A 26,499-nucleotide genomic window follows, 5' to 3' on the forward strand; every position below is an offset into this window, starting at 1 on the left:
CTAGACTATTAACTTAAACATTAATGTTACAAGTACTTTTCTTACCACTTTCCCACTGCCTTGGCACTCTCCTAAAAAGAACAGTGCAAAGTTCAGCAAAAAATCATACATAAAATATAATCAGCCCACCACTGAATTCAGACAATTTTAAGATGTAGAATAGAACTGAGTCTGGGTCTTGACCAACTTTGCTTAATTGTTCCCACTGAAATCAAAAGTAAAATTCCTACTCACCCCTCAGGGAGCAGAAGTAGTCTGATGCTAAGTAGTTTTAGCAGATTAACTACAACTGCACCTTTCCTCCTGCATTTTACATTTTTTCTATTCTAACTGCTCTCCTGGGATGCCTTTCCTCTAGGAGCATTTGTGTTCTCTGACCTGCATCTGTTCAATATTATTTCACTTGGATTCTCCCTAACCTAACCTCAGTTTTTTAATCCATGTTTAAATTGATATTTGTACATTAAACATCAATACATAACTATGTAAGTAAAGGGATTTTTTTAAAGTTATCTTCAGTGTCTTTCTTATTCTCTTATCTCCTCAACTAAAAAGTAAATTAGAGTAATTAATAAGCAACACCCATATGAAATTTCTTTGTCAGTGACAGGTCAATTCTGAAACTTAATGATAGACGTTCTGATATAAAAAGGATAAAAATTTAGATTAGAAATTCTTTTCCCTAGGATTAACTCAACAATGAATACATATTCCCTAACAAAATCAGCTCAATGACAGTTTAAAATATTTTTCTGCTAAATAGAATGTGCTAAATAATTCTAACTAATCTAAAACCCAGAAGATTAGCACTCTGGTGCAGATTTCTGAACGATGCCATATATTTATCTTACCTAGACAGTGCTACCACTGGAACGTTTATGTAACCTCTTGTGTCCTCTCTTTTCAGTTTAGAATGGTGATACTTCCTGTAGAAAAAGATCTTCATTTTCCTGGCACTTTTGATTCTGCCTGTCCAGATATAAACTTCAACACAGCACAACTTAATTAATTTCTGTGTTTCAGTTTTAGGTTCACATTTTCCAAAAAGCAAAAAAATCTCCCTTTTGGGCTTGACTTCATAAATGTAAATTATTTTCCTTGCATTCAGCCTAACATTTTCCAAAGTGTTAGGCTGAATTCAAAGAAAGTGATTTTTGTTTGCAATTACAATGCAAGTCTCATACATGCAGTATACTAATCTTCATTGCATTATACAACTGCAGTTATACAAAGTACTTTAAACCCAGAAAAACAATGGTTTGGATGTAATTTCATGCAACAGAACAATTGCATCTACAAAACATTTTCTATTTATTTTAAGCACATTCTAAATTTGTTAATTTTGAAGCTACAAGTAGAAATGCTTCTGTTAAGACATTATTTTCTACCAGAAAAATCTGCAGCATGTATCTCGTTTTTTGTCTAGTACATAGCAACTGAAATAATGCGTTATGTAGAATGTTTGTTATATTGTATTACCTCTTGTTCACAGTAAGTAAAGTTGAAGTACAGAGTGAGATACCCCTTGCCTTCAAATCCAGCAAATAAAGAAATGTAGCACTTCAACTGATGGGAGTAGTCTTTGTCTGAACTAACCCTAGCAAATTTCTGTGGATCTACTGGCAGTCAAAACTAAAGCCCTCCATAAATAAGTAATTTCCAGAACTAGGGTAAGATTGGGAAGTATTAGAAAAAAAGATTCTCTGGAATATACTCAAGCAGGACATTGTAAGATGCGTTAAGAGTGAAATATATGACTACAGAATGAAAACTGAGATGCTTATTCTAACACAAATTTAGACTGGATTCAGATTAGGGATATTTTGTTTCCATTTTTTATCACATTCGAGGCCAGACCAGAGTGATGAGCAATTAAATGGCAAAATTCAAAGCACAAAAGGTAGACACACATAATAAATATATCTCAAAATCTATATCAGAGGTTTTAAGATAGACTTTTATCAGAAAGCTTCAAATTAACTACAGATAACTTTTTGTAAATTATTAAACTCAAGAGGAAAGAAAGAAGGGTTTGTATATATGAAATTAATTCTAAAGCACAGCAGCAAGAAAATAGTTGGATTTTTTTTCAGATTGTTACCAGCACTGTATTTGCTGTCCTTATTAACATGCTGAAAAAAAACATTTATGAATGTTAGAGATCTTTGAAAAATCATGAGGTTTTGAGGATGGCATTAAGTCCTCTGACAGTCTATGTGTTTACTTTTTGACTTTTCCTTTAAAATTACTCTTTTTAAAGATGAAACTTGATCTGGAAACTTGAAAGACCTGATTATAGATCATGAGGCTAACATGGGGCAAGAAAGAAACCAGGAGAACTGAAGCTGACAGAACTCTCGAGTTAGTAAGCTCAAAAAAGATTTAAGGCAGAATATGATGATACACTACCACACAGACAAAAGGATATCTGATTTCACAGCCTTCTGACTAGCTCTAACTAGGGTGATAAAAGTGGTGAACCTTTCTTGTTGGCCTTCTCCACAGGGTGCAAACTGAAAAAGAAAAAAATTAAAATGCTATATTGTTATCTAAATGGCCTGGAGTTATTTTATTTGTGGGGATTATAATTGTGGCGTATGTTCAGGGTCTCTGCTGACTGATTATCACTAAAGAAAACACAGCAAACCAGAAGGGTAGAGATGTTGAGAAAAGCAATCTCTAAAAGATTTATGATGAATGTCAGAGCCAATGCGAGCACCTTTTGCTGTTGCCACCGCAAGACACAATCCTACTGGTAGTTATCTTCAACAAACACTCAATAAGAAAATGTCCATGGAGAATGGGACTCTGTTCATCTGCAGTTTTGCAGGGAAATGGCCTAGGAAGAGCGTGGGTAAATCACCATTGGTCAGTAATCAAATGCCAAATAGTCACTGAGGACAGTTTCAAAAAAACAATCTTGTTAATTCCTGCTCTTTATCCAAGTCTCTATTTGGAAGTGCAAGTAAAAGCCAATTTGGGGCATAGTTCTAGAAGTGGAGTCCTGCAAATCTCCACAGCCATACAAAAAATTTAAAAGCTAAACATGGAAAACCAGTTACTTATAACAAATATATTATATATATCAACTATATTCTGTCAGAATCTATCACACATTCTACAGTATGACAAAGATCTATTGAGCATTCTTGGCTGATATATGTAATATAAACTAACATCAAATGGCCCAGACAAAATCCTCAAAGAAAGATAATCCTCCATATCATCTACCTGTCATTTATTTGAAGCTTAAGTGCTCCAGAGGTCTCCTTTAATGAGGAATGAGTTACCTTATGCACACATTTTTTCTTATTCAGTTAATGAAACTTCTCTTCAATTGATTAACATGTTGACATATAATATCTTGAAGACCTTACAAGCTATATGTCAAATCGTGGCACGCACACATATCAAGAAACACAGTGCTGGCAGGCGTGAAATACAAACTTCAGGTCAGAGAGCTAGCTAGAGACTTGATCATTTCTAGCTCCATCCTTAAGAAAATATGGTTTTGGATATCAGCCACAAGCGCTATTGAATTTATCAACATGAATTATAAAATATAATACCGTGTGAACATAGATGCAAGCAATGAAGGTGAACATGACCCACAGCTGAAGTGGTAAGAATAGAATTATTCCATCACCTTGCTGGCTGGAGGATTTAATGAGCAAGCTGGGGGACATACACTGCTGAGCTCATTCCATCTTAGCAGGTGCAAAAAGCATGTGACCTCTTCACCAGCCTCAACATATCAAAGCGTCTGGCACATGCACAATTTACCTCCATGATTTTCTCTGTGCTTTTTCTTGGAGAGGGCCTCCAAGTCTCTGTAAACACCTATGTTATCTCTACACAGAAATTCTACTTCTCAAAACAGAGGATAAGCAGCACTAGGTGTAATACATGGTTTCCCACTCTGTTATTTGCCAGGATTTGGCATTCCCAGCTACATGGTCACTCGAGTAAATCTACTATCCTCCTTGCCATTTTTCCACTTTTAATTCTTTCCTCCCAACAAATTCTATTACCTTTGGGATATAAATGAGAAGAAGTAAAAAAGTGAATAGGGGTGCAAAAAGCGCTGCAGAAGACACAGAAAGCAGCATTTTACATTCTCCACAATTGCTATAATTTAGGAAGGCAAAATATCTGTATTGGTTTTGGTTTGTTAGAGATTTTTTGGCTAATGCACTAATTTATGTGAGGGGTTTAGTGTTGGCTAAATTAGCTAGTGCATTTAGTGGAATTATTTATTTAATTTTTGCTGTGAGATAGGGTTAGGAGGGAAGGTAAAGTTGGCTTAAACTTTGAAGGGTATAAAGAAAAACCTTATTAATAGATTTTTTAAAAATAAATAATAATTAGATTAAAAGAACACTTTTCTTTTCTCTACACTTTCTTTTCTTTGATAACATATAGAAACAAATTAGTTTACCTTTTAAAAATAGCATTTATTTTAAATAGTCTTTTATTTATGCAATTTATTTAGGGAGAGGAGTCTCAGTTTATGGAGATTTCTTCATAAGAAAATAGGTTTTTGTGGTTTTAATGTCATAATGAGTTAGTTGTTTGGGAGAATGGAAATTTGATTACTGTGTAAAAGGGGGTTTTTGGCTTATAGTTTTTTTATCATTATTTTTGAGGGTGGTGTTACAGGGTACTATTTTAAGGATGAATAGTTTAAGAAGTAAAGGTTTTCTTGATATTATTTTTTTGGGGGAATAGAGGGGGTTTTTTTTAAGGGCAAAGGGCTTTCATTATTTTTTTCCTTTTTTTGTTTACGTTTTTTATTAAATTATAGCTATTTTAACTTTTTTTTTTGTTTACTATGAATACTTTTGCTTATGCTTACAATTTGAACGTTTTTACTTTATACTTTTTTAATGAGTTATAGGGAAAACGTTTTTGGCTTTTGTTGTATTTAATTTTAGTCTTGGGTTGATGGTCTTCCCTCGCCCCACTGCAGCCAGCAGTTCTTTGTTCAGCTTTTGTTGGGCTGTATGGGCCAGCAGCAAAGGGGGCCAGGTCTGGCCACGCTGGTGGAGGGAACCCCACCCTGCCAGGCTGCAGCAGAGGTGTAGCATTGTGTCAATATTAAAAATCAGCCACTGATTGGTATTTTGTCAGGTCTAAAGGAAGCTGCCAAGGTCCTTATAGGGAATTATTTCCATAATTGGTTCCTTTCCTTCCTTGCCAAAAAGTAAATTAATACAAACCAGCACAATACTAGAGGAAGAATTTATAGCCAAGGCAGCTGCAGTGAAACAGGCAGGCACCCACACAATTGAAAGCTGTTTGCATAAAAAAGTGCAGAGAAAAAAGGGCAAAATATTCTTTGAAAACAAATTCCAAAGAACAAATGTACCTGGTGGTCATTCAGGTGATGAGTGAATGGTTTGTCCATAAAATAAATATTCTCCCAAGAGCCAAGGTGGCATGAACACTACAGATCTAATTGAAGGGCTTGGAAAGAATATTACACCTCCAGAATCTCATATTTCTACCCTGCTGTCAGGACTCATTCAGTAGCAACTAGAATTGTATTCTGCCATCCAAGGCAAGTAGAACTTCTCCATCCCAGACACCAGGCCTGCAGACAACTCATTTAAGTCAACTCAATTAACTACTCACTAGTTAAGATCTACTTTGAGCTTCAGTGGAAATTAAAAGAGGGAATAAGAGATGTGAAAATCCTTTTAAGTTGGTTTCTCAGTGAGGCTCCCACAACAGAAATGAAAACTGAAAGTGTGAATACACTATTTTAGTGGGGCAGAGATCAGTACACTGGAGCCTACTGATGTGTACAGTCTCAAGCTACAAAATTGTCCTTACTGGGAACAATAGGTCAACTGCCTCAGGAACACAGCAGGAAATGGGAATTGCTGTCCTAATATGATTTGGTGGTTCTCACTGAGTTTTGAATGGTAGAAACATTTATAGTGTGCAGCAGTCTGTTATACAGCTCCTTTGGTAATTCAGCAGGAGCTGAGTGCAATTGCTTCATACAAAGGCAAGATGATGGGCCATTAATCAGTAAATTGGTGCTGTCAAGGTAGAGGAGTGACTATTTTTAAGGTATTGAGGATAGCAAAATACCTCATATTAGCCATGCTTTCTCTTCAATTGGACCAAAATTGGACCAAAAGCATATGCTTTTGAAATTATGAATGGACAAGAAATTCAGGAAAAGTCTACAAAGGTGTTTTTCTTATGTTGACAAATTATGTCATGGGCAGATTCCTAGGAATATTTACATAAACCCAAGACCTACAGAAGTAATAGAAAGTAATTTTAGACATTATTGGATGCAAGGATACTCAAAGTACACCAGACCACAAAATTACACATTAACTTCACAGTAGTTGGCACCTAATCAAAGCTGCCAAAATAACCATTTAGACTAATCATTGTTAAGTATGATTATCACATACAAAACAAAAGTAAAAAAAAAAAACAGTATAAATCCAGTGAAGAAGGATCAGGAGCTCCAAGTTTCAGCAAGACCCAGCAGAAAGTGAGGGTTCTCATTACAGTTATGTATATATTAAAATAATCCAAGACATACCATGTTAATTCCCAGACCTAAACTATTATCTTAAACTAGAGAGTTCAATGCTTAGCAACCTCTCCCACTGATCTCATAAACCAGCCATTCGTTTAACAATGTTCCAGCATATTCTGTGCTGTCTGAAAGTCACATACAAGGGGAGCACTGCTCACAGTGACTGGGGGTGCCCAGCAGCATGACAGCACTGTGGGTTTACACCTCATTCCTTCAGAAGCAAGGTGACCACTGAGAAGAAACATCATAGCTGGAAGTTGCCCTTTGCTGCCATGCCAATGGCCGTCTCAGTATGAAATTTAAAAATGCTACAAATCTTTTTTAGATCTTAGGAAAATATTTCCACAGACAGCTGGGCAGCATTGCTTAATCTGCATTTTGTTTTTAAATTAATCACTGCATTGAATTAAACCTATTCAGGTTTTTCAGAGTTGATAAAAAAGCACCCCATTTTATTACTGACACCTTTTTTTTAGATAGGAAATCCCTAGACACAAAATAAGGGTAAAATGTAAAGGACCAACCTACAGGCTTACTTTGTGGGACACAGGTTTCCAGGAGCCCAGGAGAGGTGACCTTTTGATCTTCTGTTGCAAATATACTTTCCTGTTGTGCACAAGGCAGAGTGCAAGTTGACACCAACAGTATCACAGATGGCACAAAAAAACACATTAGCCGCTTTTGTTGTGTCTTGCTGTTAATGAATGTGTACAACATCTAGTTTGGATGTGTTCTTGACAAAATCTATGTTACCACAGCAGTAACAGCTTGGAAGACTGTTGCATTCTTAGACACATCACATATACGCTTACCATCTTCAGATTAAATTTAGAATTATTTATACTGTGCCTTACCTGATTTATTAATTCTTTCCTTACAATTACTATTGTACTCATAAACATCCAGAGTTTAAGTTCTAAAATATGTTTTACCTCCTTATACTCTCTGGACATCCAGCTTGTAAATTAAAAAGTAATATAGCAGCTATTCATTCCGTTCTGAAGAAATTAAAGTCAGAGCATCACGATTGCAATTACTCATGAATCAGTTTCAAAAATTACATTTTTCATTATGTACATGGAAAGAAACCAAATAGAGGAAACTCATAGTGAATGGAAAATGACCAACATTTGATTCTGATAATTAAAAATACTGAAGAAGAGTTATTTATCAAACTATGGGGGAAAAACATGGTATTAGAAGCCAAAGTATCTTCATATTTGCAAGAGCACATATGAAAAAATCTATTCCTGTTTTCTGTGTAATTCGGTTTTTAACAGGTATAGTCCCAAAAATGGAGAAAACTCAACTTAAAGGGCTGCAATCAGCATAAGATTCAATAGCCTCTAGAAGTGCTAGGAGTTTCACTGGATGCATAGACTCTATCAAGTCAGTCTTCCTCAGTATAATGGCACCTACTGACAGACTTTATTAAACAACATTCTATCATATCTTCTGGTGAATTATGGTCTGGGGTACAATGATAGGTGATATTTTGTACTCAGTATTTTCTATACATCACTGCACTGTCATTGGTTTATTATAGTGACTAATTTGATTTAACAAAGTCTGATGATTTATTGATTATTTTTTGAAATTCCCAGGCTATATTTCAATTGTTAATGACATATTCTGTTGTCATTACCTTCAGCTGATTAGCACTTCTGGATTTATTTTTTTACACAACTGACTGAAGATGAAGCACAACAGCAGCAGAAAATTGCTACATCCCTGGACATGCTCAAGGCCAAGTTCAATGGGTCATTAAGGAACCTGGTCTAATGGAAAGTGTCTCTGCCCGTGGTAGGGGGGGTTGCAACTCAATGATCTTTAAGATTCTTTCCAACACAAATCATTCTATGATTCTATGACAGATGTGACACAAATAAGACTGCAGTTCAAATTCTTTGGACTGAATTTAAACCTGGTATTTTAAGCACTCTTCTGGGGAAGCAAAGATCCACTGAATATATCACATCTGAATATGGCTTCTTAATATTAAACTATAATGTTCTTGACCTTTTTTTACAGATCTGCACTGCCTAAATAAAAGTCACCTCAGCACAGTAGTAAACAAAGTCTATGAATTGAGTCCTACACAAAATATCACTATAACCTAAATGGTCTTTTAACAACCTCCTGTAGAAATGCAAATTCTTCACCCACCATCACCTGCCAATCTCTCTCTCTCCATATATTCAGAGATCTACTTTTCTGAAAAGTAAATATAGAATTTGTCATGTTTATTCATATAGCAGGATAATCTAGGACCAAGAGCATCAAATAACAATGATCAAATGAAATGCTTAAATAGGCATGTTTGGTATTTGACAGGAGAGTAAAAGGAAAGTGTTAGCAATATCTTGAAAAGCGTTCCTGTCAGTAGCAATAAGAAATCTGTCATCATGACTAGTACATACTTCATAGTTAAAAATGGTTTATATCTCCCTCCCACTTCCACTTGTATCTGTAACATAGAATGAACTACTGATCCCAAAGGAAACATGATCAAGGCTTAAGCTTGGAGTTTGCATCTTATCTTCCACACATACTGTGTCATTTTTTCTAACAGTTGTTGCAATTGCATTGTGTTCTATGTTATCTTTTCTTTCGAGAATGTCTGTGATTAGGTTGTTACCTTATGTTTTCATGTTTTCATTATATTGCTTTTCTTCTGTTAACTCTTAAACTGGCAAGAAAAATAACTATAATAGAAACTCAACTTCCTGTGATCAAATACCTTCTCTTTCCCATTCTTGCTTGCTCAGTCTTACTCAATAAGGCTACAGCATCACAGTTTTATCACCGCTAGCTATTTTCCTCTAAAGCAGGATGGCCACAGGCAAGATGCTTAAATCCACAGGCAGTATCAGATCAGTAGAAAACACTTGATACACCAGTTTTGTTGATTTTCCTTTTTAAATAAATATTCCACTGATATGACATTTCTCTATTTGGATAACAAATAGTAGCATATTCTCAGCTGTGTTTATATGTAGCATTTAGAGCATTTTATAGACATAGGAAACCTTGACCTTTAGTTCCAAAGTTACTTGTAATATTTAAAAGGAGACAAGCAAATAATACATTTATGCTCATATGAAGTTTCTTTTTATCACTATAATAGATTCTCTGGTTGTGATGGCACATGATGACACCTTTTACCAAAGTCAACACCAGTTCATTTTTTTATTACGATTATTAAAATTATAAATGAGAAGGGAAAAACCACATAAAATGAAAGGAAACAAAAGCAAATGATAATTGGGAAACAAATGCTTTTGGGATTCCTTTTTTATGACATGAAATTCCAAGAAAGGAATTAAAGGCAATGCTATAACTTAACAAATACTAGAATGGCTAAGAGCCTTAGTGTTTTAAAGATACTGGTAAATTAACTCAGAATCCGTTGCTGAACTGGAAAAAATTCAGAATATTGCATATATTTCTGGTCCCTTTTTAAAATTTTATTTATTTATTTATTTTAGAAACGTTAATTTAAATTGGAATGGATTCCATAGCAGGACTAATACAATGATTAGATGACTGGAAAATTTTTTCTGTAGTTGAAAAATAGATTAAAAGAACCTGGCTTGTTTAGTTTACAGAAGTAAAACAGAAAAGGGAAGCTGATAAAGTCTGCAAATATTGAAGGGATAGAAGCAAATATTAAGATGAAAGAAGAATTATTTCAGTTATGAGAAGCAATTGTCTATGGTCATGCTAAAATAAATTCGGCTTGTAATAACTTAATAGAAAAAAAGTGTGCTTTCCAGGCCTTCACAGACAGAACTTCTAAAATGGAAATTAAAATGTGGAGGGAGCACTCATGTTCTTTGCAAATGAGAGAAAACCTGGCAAGGGAGCATGCAGCAAAAGAGAAAGCTTGGGTTTAAAAACCTTTCCTAGCCATCTTTTTGACCTCAAAGGTAAGGTTTGTCGGAACAGAACTGTTGTTTGAATGTCTGATCTCTTCTGCTTTAATCTTGTGGAAAATTACCGTTGATGTTTTTGCCTCTTTCTGTAGATCTCAGATTTATCAAGGTGCACAGAAAAGCATTTTATTAACTGTTATGGGGGGGGCGTAAACATTGAGTAACATAAATATATGTGAAAATGTAGGAGTAGGGAAGGAAATGGAGCCCCAAGCACCTCAAGAAGCCCACTCTATCTTTGTTCTTGATATCATCTTCTTTTTTTCTCCTTTTTTAGCTGTATAACCTCAATCTGTAATGTTAATCACCAACCCTTGCTCTCTCCCAACATGCATGCTCTCAAAGATTTGTTTTGATGTTAGGGGGTCAGGGCTACAGAAAGAACCAACAAGAACACAATCAGTCCCTATCTCACACTCAGTGCTAGAAATCCATTACAATTTGCTAGTCTGGCAAGGAGGAAAAAATCCGTCTTTCCTTCTAATCTGTGAGCAGCTGACAAATCTCCCTTCCCTCCTGCTGTGTGGAGGTGTGGGAGGCTGTGATACACGAAAGTTACCCATCCAAGTCAATGTTATCCACAGCTGATGTTTACTTTACAGGGCAAATAATCAATTATCAGCTCTACTAAGTTTTCCAGTCTCAGCATCCCTGTTCATATGCCTCACACAAACAGAAGGAGAATTGTTCCTGAGGTCACAGGGACAGATTGCACAAACTAATTTATGGAAACTGAGAGACATAAACCACTGTAAAGCATTAGTATGTAATTTTACTGAAACAGAAGGAAAGTCAAATGAAAATGGGTTTTTTTGAGTCTGGCCTAATAACTGACTTCTTCAATACAATAATTATCAAAGATATCCATGCAATCAGTCTCTTTCTTGCCATATTCTCTATCTATTGGAAACTGAAGTCAATTCGAAGTACTGAAATCATTACTTTTTTACCATTAGAGACTAATGAAGTAGCATTTCTAATTTTGCAACAGCAAATGGAGAAATAGAAATAGTAATTCAAAAACACTGTTTATATAATACAGTCCCACAACTCAAACCAAAAATTCCTCTCTAAAAGGGTCTCAGCAAACTCGAGGTATAATAATAGATTTATCTGTTCATGCAACTGTATAGGAAATATTTTCTTTTCCCATAAGATACTTCTTTTAAAAAACCCAAACAAATAATTTAATTACTTTTAAAATTAATTTCTTTCAAGAAGCTATAGCAGCTTATAGTGTTTACTGTAGAAGAAATTACTTTTCCAACTTAGTCTATAAATAATGGTAATTAATTTACTTTAACAGGGAATATGATGGAATACATACACATAGGGCAAATACACCAGGAAAGGATGAAAATTAGGCCAAGTTTTTTTTCCAGGGAAAGAGAAAGCACCTGTCTTTTGAACATTGTTTGACATTAGCCTGATGAAATCTTTTCTGGTTAAATGATTTGGATAAGACAATCTTTCTTCCCCCTTTGGTTTACCACACTATTCATGTAATTTCTTTTCTAATTGTCATCTCTGTGGTTCTGAGCATTGCAGCTGTCCAGTATACAAAATGCCAGAAGCTAATTTACTGCTCTGCTTAATTAAAGTAGAATTTACCATTGAAGGTAAAATAAACTAGATCTCTGTTAGCTGCCATGAAAAACAGTAAGATGTTTGCATTTTTGTTAAAAAGTGCCGTTCTCCCCCACATTTTCTGTAACCTGCTGAACATATTTTACAAAAGGCTCAAATTTCCCCATGCAACTGAAAAAATAGCAGCAGCTGATGTTTCACAGACTTCAGCTTTAATATGGACGTGATGTAAAAAATGTGGCTGAAATTGGTATACAGAAAAAAGGCACATTGCTTGAAGACTGACTGGTTAAAAAAATTCTCCAATACAAACAAGCTTAGAGTTCTATATTGTAATCTTGTTTTCTATGTTGAACTTCTCTGTCCTTCACAATAGTAAAAATACAACAATATGAAGGCTGGAAGAAGATACAGTAGGAAGGCTTATACCTTTACAAATTACTTTTACACCTTACCTTTACAAATGTCTATCCAATATTTGATATTTTTCTGAATTATTACAGTTTCCTTTCCTTTCTTGCTTTTGTGGACTTTGAGAACAGTCACTAAATAGGTGGAGGAGGATGCTACTCACAAGCAAACAAATAATGAAAGCGTGTGGCAAAATACAAGCTGGCAATAGACTCTCTGCATCATGTTTTTGTTAAACACTGACGGTATTGCATTCTAGACAGCAATGATCTCCCCGCATATCTTAAGGGACTGTTGTTAAGGCAAATTGGATAGTAAATTTAAGAAACTGCTGCATAAATGCAACAATAGTCAAGACCTTTGTTCAGATTAAACAGGAATTAAATTTATTTTCTGGATTTGCTTTTTACTTCTTTCTTGACACCAAAACCAGTGACATTTTATTATATGCTGTTAGCTGTTGAGAAAGCAGGAGGATGACAGCTCTGAGGGATTCTGAAATCCAAACAGCTTGACCTGAAAGGTTTATAGTGACCTATGGTCCTTCTTGTCTCCCACTTGCCCCAGAAAACGGGATGAATAACAAATAACACTTCATAACTGCAGGGTTTTGCAGGTGCTTACAAGGAAAGGACACAACAGCAGAGCTAGAACCTGAAAGCAAATAAATCCAGAAACAGTCTGCAATAAAACTACCTTAGAAGCATGGCTAGAAGATCACTATGGCACCAGTATTTAAATAAATCAAGAAGGAATAATTGTATCCCATTTTTTTATATTCCTTTTCTTATTTCTGCGAGCAGAATCACAGATGTTTACTATTATTTTAGCAAGATATGTTGTAAAAAGAATGTTTCCATTGATATGGTGAATTTCTCCATATTTAAGCACTAAATGAGCACTATGTCAAAGGTGTCTTTTTCTGACAGCAAGAATTCTTGGACTGAGAAAGAACTCTGCAATTAAATAGCTTAGAGAGATGTAAAATATAATTAGAAACATAGGCATATATTTAGAGAAACAGGGATCACCATGAGTTATATTTTTAATGTATTCTATTTTGAAAGCCCAGCATACTTACAAGTTTGGGTATCTGTGTGAATCTACACTTTTGTGATTCCTCTCAGGAAAGTGAATGAAATCTTGTGATTTCAATGAGGATCAATTGGGTAAGCTTCAGTCCATTTCCTTGCACTTCATGTCACCCCATTCACTTTTCTTGTTTTCACTTAGTTTCAGAATTTTTTTTGAGCATTTAATTTCTTCAATTTTGTTTCCTCTCTGTTTACCTTTTTTTCCTTTTGGTCCTTTTCACTGCACCTCATTTCATCTCAGTACATTTGGTTGTAATCATTCCAATTTTCTGGGGATTTTTTCAATTGCATTTCATTTGATCATATCTTCTTGTCAGAGTGTTTGTTACACTCTGTTCTCGAATTTCAAGACTCCTTCCCTTTTCCTGAAAGGAAGATTTGCAAGGTAGTATGTTCCCTCATAGGAGGATTAACAGCAAAAACCTAGTCTTCACAATGGACCACAATCACACTTGAAATATTTTAGTGTAATGCCAGCAGCAAATAAAGGTCCCATATTAAGTGCTGTTGTCCTTGAGAATGGAGGGAATGGCTTTTGTCCAAACTCTTCTGATTGTCAGTTTAAAATTTTAGGCTTGACTGCCTCAAAATCTTAATATTCTGCCAGATTACTGGACTTCTGAAACTTTGCAAAAAACATAAAACATTTTGTTACTAATGTGGTTAAAACATATAATCTGAATTGTTGTTTTTAAATCTGATGCATGCTGCTGTACTCTGCATTTTAAAAAATATTTTAATGTTAAATTGAAGATATGGGATAGCTTTCCAATATACAGGAACTGTTTCTCCAGAATCTTTAATGTGTACTATGATGCAAACACATCTATTTTTACTGACCTAAATTAAAAGGTAATGAATTTTAGTGCAAATTATTCTTTTGTTTGCTAAAAACTGCTGAAAATAAATTTTAACCATTCTTAAAATATAGCTATCTGTCAACGTACAATGAAAATGTTGACCTCTCTCTAGATCATTCTAAATTTATGTCTAACATAAAAGATTTAGAAACATAGCCCAGCATGGTTGGGCAAGAGAAATAACACACATCAAAATTCGGAATGTGTCCTTTTTTTACCTTGGTTTCCAAGGGTAGGAAAGCTGTGCCTGGTCTTTGAAATAGCTATGAAACCTTCTGCCAGGTTCCCAGTACTGCTGGCACAGAAAGAGCAGGACAAGCTACTGGACACTGGACAGGTACAGTGACTAAACTGGCCAAATTTGAGTCAATGGGTATCCCACATATATTCCCATGTTTCCAGTCTTCCCTAATCCTGAGTGGGAATGTCTCCTGAATGGGAATCCCTAATGTCAAAAAACTTGGGCACACTACCTGAGCTGCATTGCCTAGATTCTCTTTTTCAACTTCCTGATGGCTACATGAGAATTGTAATTGCAAGTTCCATCTCAGAATATTGATTCTCTAAAATTTCCTATGAATCTATTATCAATTCACATAGCCTACACACATATCTGTCAATTTCTTTTCTTTTCATGGGCCACAGTGTAGTTATGACTGGGTACGCTGTTTCTTAGAGTCTTATGTCGGTGCTAAATCTCTATAGGAGATTTTCCACAGGCTTCTGTAGGAGCTAGGTTTAAGACATACCTCTGCCCCCAGCATTTTTCACTGACTGCTAGAACATAGCTTATTTCTGGGACACAGACTGTGTTACACCAACAGTCTTCATATATTTAAGCTAGCTGTGAAAGAGAAGTAGAATTTGGAGATGCTAAAACAGGTCCTATAAGCAGAATACTAATATTAGCTTATTCTTATAGGTATTACTTCTAAAATCATGTTTGCTGGTAGATAGACTCCTACTTGAGTTAGCAAAGGTCATCCCCAATTAAAAACAAACTACAGAGGTTGCTAACAGTACTTCAAATTTATTTCATTTTAAGAAGAAAGCAAAGATGCAGGACTTTGAATCTAAGTCTAAACAGCTTAGTGAAAGGTAAAGTAAATACTATAGAGAATGCACAAAATCCTTGTTTAATTATTTTCATTAAATTATGAAAAATTAAATTAATTAAACAAAGCAATGAGTTTACTGCTGGCAAAGTCAGACACCAAAAGACCCAAAATATATTAAATGGAAACAAAAGATAATGGACCCAAATTCACATAATTGGTTGTTTGTTTGGATTACACAATAACCCAAATATCATGAATTAAAAGCAAAAGATGAGCACATAAGGCTTCATCAGATTATGAGAAGAGAAAGAGCATCTTAGATTCTGGGCATGCCAAAATTTCACCTTTTTTGCAATATCAGAGTGCACAAGAAAATGCTTGGCTTAATAGAATTTTTCTTCCCTATAGTTGCTTCAGTGTCTGGGTTCACAAAGAAAATACTTTTAGTACACAAGTATTTTGAAGTTTCTTTCTTATTCTTTACATTTTATTGTTGCTTGACTCTTTTTATTAACACACTTTTTTTCTACTGTTCTCATTGACTGGGGCCTTCTCTCATGCAATAGTATGATCAAAGGCAAATATATTCTATTTCTTGAAGTGCTTGATATATAAATCAAAGAATTTCACTAGGCTAAGGAAGGAAGTGATTCTGGCTTACTTAGTAATTTTATATATTTATTAATTATATTAAAGTGTTGACTGTAGCATGATTCATTACTTCCTATTAAGTACAGCTCTATGTTGATTAACTATCAAATAAGTATTTTCTTTTAGTATTGAATGAAGGAATGTTGCTACCTTTTGCATCCCAGGTTGAGTACAAGTACTGGAAGGTTCTTACTGCATTTGTAATCGGTTCTATATTAACATTTAGACTGTTTAAGAGACCTTCTCTACCCTACACTATTTAAATAGCTGCCTTCTTTTATTACTGTACCTTGTGCCCTGCACAAACAAGTTCTTTCTTGTCTTATTCATAAAGGAAGCTTTTGCTAGAAACTGTGAACTATATTGTAAATTCATGTGTAGTCACAGAGGGGGGAAAGAATGAGAGAAATGGAAACCTGGAAGCAAGGCTCATTGCTGATAAATCCATGCTGCACAAATAGGCTAAATTTCAATCATTTCAAAGAATCAAGCTCCTGCCCAGAAGCAGAACACCAGGATTCTACTTCTGCTGTAGATATTACACTACAGGTGTAGTACTAACAAGCTTCCATATGATCTTGTGTGTATACCAACGATATGCAACATGCTGACTAGGAGCTGCCTAGGAATTTGCCCTGAGAACCACTGAAGAGAGATTTCAGTTCCTCAAAAAAAAAAAAAAAAAAAAAACCAACAACATTCTGTATTTTGAGAGTGTTTTGTTTGTGGGTTGTTGGGTTCATTTTTTTTAATCTGGCAAACATTCCCAACATCTTCATGTTAAATGCTAAACAGAGATTCTTTGTACATGATGAGCGAAGGTGAGTGTCCCTATAGCATAATTGATAGAAGTTACTTTATATCTGAAATGATGACATCTTCTCCCAATCAATGTGATGAAACTAGAAAGCCACTACTACATTGTAAGAAAACTAGCACAAAGAGTAAAAGCCTATACAATCAGGAAAAAAAAAGGTCATATATGAATATCCACTCTAAGTGAAAATAAGCCTCTAAAAAATTGAGATTTTAAAAATCATACTTTAGCAATAAAAAATTGTTTTGATTCATTCATTAAATTGGACAAAAATATTATGATTCTCAACTCTCCCCTCTGTCTCCATCAAAAAGAGAACATGTTTTTCAAAAAGTGTGCAACACGTCCCCACATTGAAAGGCTTATTTGAAATAAAAGCCACTATAAAAAATTAATTAACAGTCATTACTTCTAGGGTCAATCCATCAGCATTTTCCAAAGGGAGAAAACACAGTTTTCATCAAAGTATTGCCTACTGCATCTTAATTATGGAATCACAGGATAGTTAGGGTTGGAAGGAACATCTGTAGATGTATTTTCTCTAAAGCAAATGAAGCAATACTTACTTTTTGCCTACGCAAATAATACTAGCAACTGATCTTTCCATTTCCAAATAATAAAGCATAAAAGTCAAAATATGCAACTTTGCCAGCCTGTGTAATTTGCCTCAGGGTAAGTTGAAGAGTGTCCCTACAAAGCTATATAGTGTGTTCAGAGCGCAGGAAAAGATGAAAGGATACTCAGAGCAGTGCTGCTCCAGAGGAAACATTTGAGGATGTATGTAGCCATGGAAAGGGGTTTTAACCCTTTAAGTGCGGTGGAAATAAGATGCACAGCTACATGGTCATCTTTCATGACAAGAAGAAAGAGACCAGTTTATTCAGAAACAAACTTGGTTTTATAGCATGACTCGCAATTCCAAGAGTAGAGAAAAGGTGATTGGTTCAGAGAGAAGGCACCCCATTGCCAGGGCCTGGTCACACAGCACAACAGGTGTTCTAGCTTTGCTATTAATTCCTTTTTATTTTGACCAAATTATCACCCTGGGAGAATTCTCCCTAGCTTTCAGCTGGACCAGCTTATCGAGAATATTTCTCAGGCTGTAATTTTCTTGCTTTCTCAATATGTGTGCCTACAGATGTACCCTACTCTTTTATTGATTTTTTTTTTCTTTTTTAATTCATGGTGCTATTTCTCGACATATTTTTTCTCTTTTCTTTGTTGGGACTCATTTTTTTGCATAACAGTATTGACTTTTGTCACATTTTTCCTGGTCTCTACACCACCAGATCTAAAGATTTATGCTCTATGTCCCCAAGAAAATTCTTTTTCATTTCTTATTATTTTATGAATGAAGAGTGGATACCAGTGGAATTCTCAGTGTTAATGATTATCATAAATTTTGTTGATCTGTAGTGATGTAAAAAAATCAGATAAATATATTCATGCCCAAATATACCCAAAATGGGCAGCAAAAAATTAGATGAACTCAGAAAATACAGTGAAATTTAAAAAAACTTAATTAGGCAAAAGTTTCAGAAGGACAATCTCAGTGACAGGAAACTATTTTTCTCAGCTGTTTCAATATTGATTCATCAAATCACTAAGCCAAATGGCAATGATTGTATGGTTTAGGTTTTTGATTTTAGCACCAAGTTAGATGATAAACTATTGGGTAAGTTATCGGGGTAGATCAGTGATATCTGCTGTACAAATGGGAATGATTATTTAATGTAGCTAAAAGATAATAATGGCTATCCTTACATGAACTGAGTATTTTCATATGCATATTTCAGCTGAAGGTCACCTTAGTGTTAAGCTCTATGATTTTATTGCACTGTAAAACATTCTTTGTAGAATCATTTAATAAATCAAATTGAATACTACCTATAAATAAGGCTAGTAATTCCCAGAATAGTAAAATCAAAATGTTCTGAAAACAGTGTGATTTATTTTTCTTAGCTTCTTACTGAATCTATGGACCACAAATCTTTTGATACAGAAATCTTAATGAAGATGTGTATCTCTAATAAATTTTTATCTCATTAAATTTCATTTCCTATTTCATTTTCTATTAATTTCAAATACATAAAGCTCTATAATCAAGCAAACCAGTGTAGGCAGAGTCACTTTTTAATTTTGGTACTGAAATAGTATAATAGGAGTTTCAACAAATATTTTATGGTAAAATAGACATTTCACTTCTGTCTCTGAATGTTATTCAAATCCTGTTGCAATTCTTAAATAAAATTATCTTTTAGAGGGATTAAAATAAATGACATGTCATAATGACTGATTCAACAATGAATTAAACAAGACTTTTTATTATCGCACAGAAAGTTACTATCACTCCAACATTGTTATTATGATTGGAAGAAAGGCTTTTACAAGGTCATGTTATTTGAGATTGTGACAGGGTTAATGGCAGGATCAGAGTTTCCATAAATCAGACTCTTCAGACACCTTTGAGGCTTCCCCTGAACTGAGCTTCCAATATGGTTAATGGCTATATGGGATGTCTACTCTGTTATGAAAGCATTGTCTGTTCCATTATGTAATTAACTACACTACAGAAAGTTCTACATAACTGTGAGAAAACACCTTTATTTTCCTGTTGCATATAACCACACCTCTCTGAGAACTATTCCATGGCTCATTTTCATTCCCTTACTCTTTAAAATAAAATAAAATAAAATAAAATAAAATAAAATAAAATAAAATAAAATAAAATAAAATAAAATAAAATAAAATAAAATAAAATAAAATAAATTTCCCAAGAATTACATTCTCTGTGCTTAGAAAACACAGTAGTTTCTGTTTGCAGTAACATATTTAGCTGCCAATATTTTTTCTGGGTTTATCATCAAGCTATAAGAAAAGAGAATTGTATCTTTGTTTCACTTCTGAAAATAGAAGCAGATATTAATATTAAAGTCCTCGATATCATTTCTATGATGTGTACATATTTGGATCTTTAGCCATAGAAGCAAACATACGTGCATGATGCAACATGTGCAACAGCAACAGAAAGTAACTTCTCTGGGTTCACTACTATGTGAAAAGACCAAAAAAGCATGAAAAGGACTCACTATTACTTCATCCAGATATAGCAATCATATTTTACTTTCTGAAGTACTGAATTTTTGGAAATCAATTCATACATTAATAAAAGCCACCACTCAGACTGAAATGAACCGGGTTGTTTACTTTGCATAACATGTAGAAAGACTTCTTCAAGGCCTGCTATTCTAAAGTGCAGAAAAGAACACACTGAAAACAGAAGCTTCAGCAGGTAACAATCCATCTATCTGTCTGGAGGAAAAAAAAACAAATTCTTCCTTTATGAGCAAGGCTAGAAGGTACTAAGACACCTCATATTTCCCTTATTACCCTGTTCTCACCCTGCAGAATCTGCTATTGTGCTTTAATAGCCTGAGACACAGAGGTAGTAAAACATAGGAAAGGGGCAAGGGTAATTCCCCTCCCCTTTTACTGTCTTCCCCTGAGGAAGCTGCTTGCACAAAGCTTGCAATCATAATACACTGCAGAAAAATGTTCAAAAAACATTTTATTGCCTTTGACAGCTTTCAGTGGGAGTGTAGTTTTAGATTTACCCACTGATCTGAGCAACGAGAGTAGATCATGGTCTCCAAGATACGTCATATTTTAGGTATAACTGGGGTCAGGAAATGTTTAAGTTACACCTGCAATGGAATTTCCACTGCCTTTCGGTGTTTAAAAGAATCTAAGGACCAATAGCACACTAAAGTCCTCTATCCCAAAATGTTTAGCTTGTGACAAGAAGCAAGCATCTCTAACTCTGTTTTATACCATGTTATCACCATGATCCTGCAAACAAAACAAAAGAATATAGAAATTTGTTGAATGTACAATACAAAGTTCACCTATGGGCAAAATACACAAAGCTTGGCAGAACTGTGAAAATGTGTTGGGTTTTTTTTCCCCTTTTTAAAGTTAAAATTCATTTTAGTTTAGGAAAGAAAATAATCTCTAAAAGAAGAAGATGAAAAAAGCCCCAAACAGTTAAGTTCAGTATGTACTTGTTGCTGACTCATCTTTTTCACCTGAATGAAAATAAACTAAATTACTTGTGGTAAACAGATATCAATTATACTCTCCATCTATAAAAAGGTTTATAAAAGACTTAGCGGATCAGACTTTCCGTTTCCTTCTAAAAGTTATATATTTTGTAGCTCAATTAACTATCCAATGAATTGTCTTAGTCCTTATGAAATGATAAAGCCTCTTCTTTAAAGAGGCTTAGAAAACCATTACAATGTAAGAATTTTCTGGTTTTCAGCAGTTCAAAATAAAATTAGTTTGGACAAAAAATGCTTAAATTGGTTAATGTGAAGAGCTGGATCTTTTTTCCTAATACATAAAAGCAATTCCTCTAATATTCTCCTTATAACATGATTTTATGTTCTCATTAAATACTCATCCTAAATCCACCCTGAACATTAGTATACACCTTTGGACTATAGAAATGCTTGGGTTTTATCTGGAATGATTTTGAGAGTGCACAGATGGCTATTACAGATTACTAAAATGGGACTGTGCAATAACAGTGCCAGCTGTGTAACAACCAGTTCATCTCTAAAAGAGATGAATTCAAAGAGGTAATCCTTTCAGTAAAGGTCTGAGAGCTGCTTCAGATGAACTGAGGCTCTACATTAGGAGGACAGAATTCCTTTACAAAAAGGACAGAATGTTTCTATCATATTTGCATCTATCTATTTCTATCATGTTTGCATAGGTGGTTTAGAGAAACGAAAGAGCTCAAATATTCTCTTTTATATTACAAAATTATACCACTCAACACTCAGCTCTCTTTTATTTAATCTTTCTAATGTGACCATAAAAAATTAATTCCAGAGAGGTTAGATCAGTGGAGAGAGTTACTAGAGGGGAAGGCTGATTTCTAGATCATTAATCTTAGCTGATACCCAGAGTGCTTGAAAACTATCTCTTGAGGAATATTTGCTAGTTTATTTGAAAATATATGATGTCTTTGCATATCATTGAAGTACTGGGGAAAAAAACAAAAATTAAAAAGAACTGCATTCAAAATCCAGCCCCTGAATACTTGAATCTTGGCACCATCTTTTTTCTTTTCTTTCAAGAGGCAACAATTCCCCACAAAATTTGGCTTCTCCTTCATTTTGTCTCCCATTCCTTTTGTTCTGGTCCACTGATATATTTAGCAATTTGAGATCCAAATTTCATTAAATGCCTTTTTGATAACTGCTGAAACAGTTGTTATGTGTGTTATATGTGTATTGGTGTATTGTGTACATGTGTAGGGTTCAGTGCAATAGAGACTGACAGTAATAAGTATCTTTCAGGGAAGGTATTTTGATACCAGCCGCAACTAATTGAAGTAAAACTCTAAATAATTCTATCATCATTATGAATGCAGGACCATCTACACAAAGGTGTCAATAATGTCACATGAGACTGAACAAAGAAGAAATTGATATTATATACTGCTTTCTGGTGTCTCCACTGAAACACTGAAGACCAAGTAAACTATTCAGTCACTTTTTTCTCTTACATTCAGATTTAAGTTTAATAAAACTCTAACTCCATACTGAAGAAGTGCAGAAGTCACTATATTTTCCATGTTTATACTTAAATAAATACATGAATAAAGCAAATCTTCCACTCTTTCTGGCTTTTTTTTTCTCTATCATGAAGAACCAGATCTAACCCTTACTCAATACAAGGAACTTGACCCTGGGGAAAGTATCAGTATTAACAACAAAAAAAAACTGGGTTAAGGACCTAATTAAACTCACAAGGAGTTTAATCAGCTGGGGATTTAAAATTTTTAGCATGTCCTTGAAAATCTTAAGTAAAATTTGTCTTTCCAGAATTTAAGGAGGGTTTTTAATGAGATTTGAATTGAATTAACAAAAATAACTGTGTTAAGTTTGTGGCATGGCAGTATGATTCTATCTTTTCAGGGGCTGCAAAATGTAGGTATAAAGGTAGAAGAAAGAAACTAGTTAAAAATATCATCATTAGTTCATATGTAAAATACATGGCTCAAGGGGATAGAAAATGTTCTTATAGCTGGCTAAGCAGGGGAATTGCTTTGACTACCATCATCTCCTTCTACTAACAGAGATGGTAGTGAGCATAAAACCTTTCAATAGTTCCTGCAGCAATGTCAGCTGGAGTTCAAGCAGTACCAAAGACTGCTGGAGTGTCCTTTACAAGACAAAGTTACTATCCTGTTAATGATCTGTTTTGTTTTCCTGATAATGTCGTTTGTCATGGTTTATGTCTGACTTATACCACTATTAAGGAATAAAATCATAGGTATTTGCAATGATATAACATTTTAATACTAGTCTTTTTCCAAAAGTTCACTTTTTTTTTGTCGTTGGAGGAGGTCATTATTTAGTGCTTCTATTAGGGTAGACCCAGGCTCCTGAGCTGAGCTTTTTTTCGTTCAGATTTAATGGCTCTTTTATAGACAATTGTATCATAAATTGTTTTAACTATTCTATTTGGTCCTTTTTCCTATTAAGAATTATTATTCTGCCTCTGGCTTAGGAGCTTTACTTGCTAATTCTCCAGTTTTCTTACATCAGTTTTAGGGCTCCACTTCCTGAAGGTTCCTAATGTTTTATGGAGTGACATTTCTCAGGTTCTAACCTTCATCTGAGGGGTGAACTCTTTCTTAGTTAGAGGTGGATTGTCCAGCTACAGAAATGACATGACATATATTGAAGATCACTTAAAAAAAAAATTAAGGACACTCATTTATTTCCTTCTAATCATCCCAGAGGGAGTGTTACCAGAGTTGTAATTATAAATACTTTTTTGGAAGTTGCATTGGATTAATACGATTAGAAAATGGCTTTTTGTTTTCATGTGAGTGCAAACCAGTCACTGAGTAATGCCCTAATATTCTTCAAAAGTGTTTTTCACTGGGCATAACAAAAGAAAAATCTCAACAAAATTATTTGGAGACCACCATATAGTACATTCTCTAGTTAAGACAGCTAGATAGATGGTAGGGAAGATAGATGGTTGCCAGATAGATAATTTAAAGCTGCCCAGGGCACGTGAAGACAAAAATGGCTCTTGCAACACACTTTGTAGCCTAAGAAGTTGACAAACACCAGATATTCCAACAGAAAATCTGCCTAAAACAGAGCCTTATGAGCAACAGTACTTTTTGTCTACTAGCTTAGTTCTTTTCCTCCCCATTTGCTTAAGCACACAGAGGTAGTAAAAATAACTTTTGGTAGAAACTGAAGGAAATGCTTGCAGGAAGAAGCAGGATAGGAGACAATCATTGCCATTGGTGCCATAGAAATAATAAAATGGCACATACTTAGTAAAAATTAAGCTGTTTATTTGGGGATAATTTTTTTTTTTTGTGGTTTCTTCCCAGAAAATATATTCACTAACCTGTTCACTTTTGGCTATCCCACCTTGCATAGCTGTTTTCCTTCATCTAAATTGTGACAGTTAATTGTTTGATCAAGCACAACATTTTTAGTGTATTTCATCCCACTCCTCCAGTAAAGATTTCTGAGTGAGGCTAGCTTCTATCTTCTGCAGTTTCATGCATTTTTATATATATATTTATATATGCATATTTCAAATATAGTATAAATTCCACTTCTCTTTTATCCCATGAAGACAATTAAGAGCTGTGGGATTAGAAAGACACTCCTTCACTTTATGTCAGAATTTAAAGGGAATTTTCTGAGACAATTTTTGTCTTTTCAATGCATATTTCAAATTCAACAGAAAAAAAAATAGAGCCCAAAGATGCAAAATTTGTTACGTTTACTACTTTCCTATTACAAAGAATATAGTGGAAATAAAATGCATATTTATAAGACAGAGATTACACATAACAGTTCAAGTAAAAAGGTGCTTTCTCATTGCTTGCACAGCAATATTCTCTTAAGTAATGGGTACTATTTTCAGTTAGACATTATCAAAAACGCTTCTCTCATCCCCCCTTGGAAATCATGGCACTTTATTTTGTACTGGTACTTCAAGTTTTTGTATTGAAATATATGTAATATCTAATATATCTAATACCTTATGTACCAAGTTACAGACCTCACCTTAAAAGTCTTAGCTGGGCATAAGGTAGATCCAAAACACTACCAGGAGTTGAAAAAAGAAACAGGATTCTAGGAAAAGAGCCAATAAAAAATTTTCTCACATGCATGTTTCCCTTGTAGCACTTAACCTTTGGCAAGCATCCCAAAGTGCTGTTATTTCAAAATTTTCAGAATGACTGCAAAAGGCCTCAAGAATTGCACTAACAGCAGTGACAAAACATCTTCTAATTGTATTCTTATTCTGTTATCCTGGGTAAAAAGTTTGCAGATCAGCATCAAAAAAAGAAAAGGAAATACACTATTGTCTGTGACAAGTTTGACAGTATCTGGAAGCGCACAGATATACTAAAAGCAATGACCTAAGCATAACATCCTGCAATAAAGTGCATCTGTGTTATTACTTTGAGTTAAAATTGCTTCAGCTGAACCAGTACTTTTGTCCTCACTTCCATTTCTAGTTATAACAAGTCATTAAAGAAATGCCTCAGTGATACTTTCACTTCTACACACACGTGAACACGCACATTAATAACAGTATGCTTCCACAGGGTCTAGCAGGTTATTGAAAGGGAAGTTATTCAGCCCAGTTCTGATGAAGGGAGAATATAAGATTACAGCATGTATGCTGACCTGCAGAGAGTCCAGGGATGTCTTTTTTAGCAATGTGCACAAGCTGTAGCACAATACTGAGTTCAGATTCATCTGTCTTCTCAGCAAGGAAAATTAGGCAAAACAGAATCTCATGCTGTCACAAATCTAATGCTTTAAATTAAACTACTAGAGGTACCTCCACTAGATACAGGACAGTGTGCTCCACCTATCTGGAAGCACAAGAAACCTCCTCCATCAATACTATCTGCAAAAGTGTTATCTCCAGTACTTGTGGCAAGACGCTCCCACTGAGAAGTCATACCTGTCTTTCTCTTCTGCCATATCTTCCACCAACAGTATCTGTGTAGATCACAATGGCATGCTTGACCTCCTTGAAAGCCTTTTCTTTACCCTATTTTAATTTGTTGCATCACAGAAGACCATGTCTTTCTAACATAAGAACAATATCCAAGCAGTTTATATATTTAGTAGTATACGAACTACTGTTTCTGTTTCATATATGGCTAGGATGCTTTAATAAATAACTCATAAATCATAGAACAGCTTGTGTTGGAAGGGACCTTAAATATCATCTAAACCGTTTGTCATGGACAGGGACATCTTTCGTTTAACCAGGTTGCTCAGGGTCTGCTGGATCCCAGAAATCTGAGTTTTTGAGTTTTCTGTGCTTTCAGGCACAGAAATCTCAAAAACTCCAGATTTCTGGGATCCAACAAGGGTCCTATCCTACTTGCCCCTGAACACTTCCATATCTTCTGTGAGCGAAATGTTCCAGAGTCTCACCACCCTTAC

The 26,499-nt window shown here is 34.7% G+C and overlaps 1 long non-coding RNA gene across 2 annotated transcripts in view; it reads right to left on the bottom strand.

Moving 5' to 3' along the window:
- The window catches only part of LOC148223960 (uncharacterized), a 54,322-nt gene that overhangs the window by 4,157 nt on the left and 23,666 nt on the right, over positions 1–26,499 (bottom strand). For both annotated transcript variants that reach the window (XR_015803175.1, XR_015803174.1), the window contains exon 8: positions 852–984. This is a non-coding gene — a long non-coding RNA (uncharacterized LOC148223960). The remainder of the gene's footprint in view (positions 1–851; positions 985–26,499) is intronic.

Source organism: Sturnus vulgaris, chromosome 4, assembly GCF_052056855.1.
Source record: "Sturnus vulgaris isolate bStuVul1 chromosome 4, bStuVul1.hap1, whole genome shotgun sequence".
Classification (NCBI taxonomy): Eukaryota; Metazoa; Chordata; class Aves; order Passeriformes; family Sturnidae; genus Sturnus; species Sturnus vulgaris.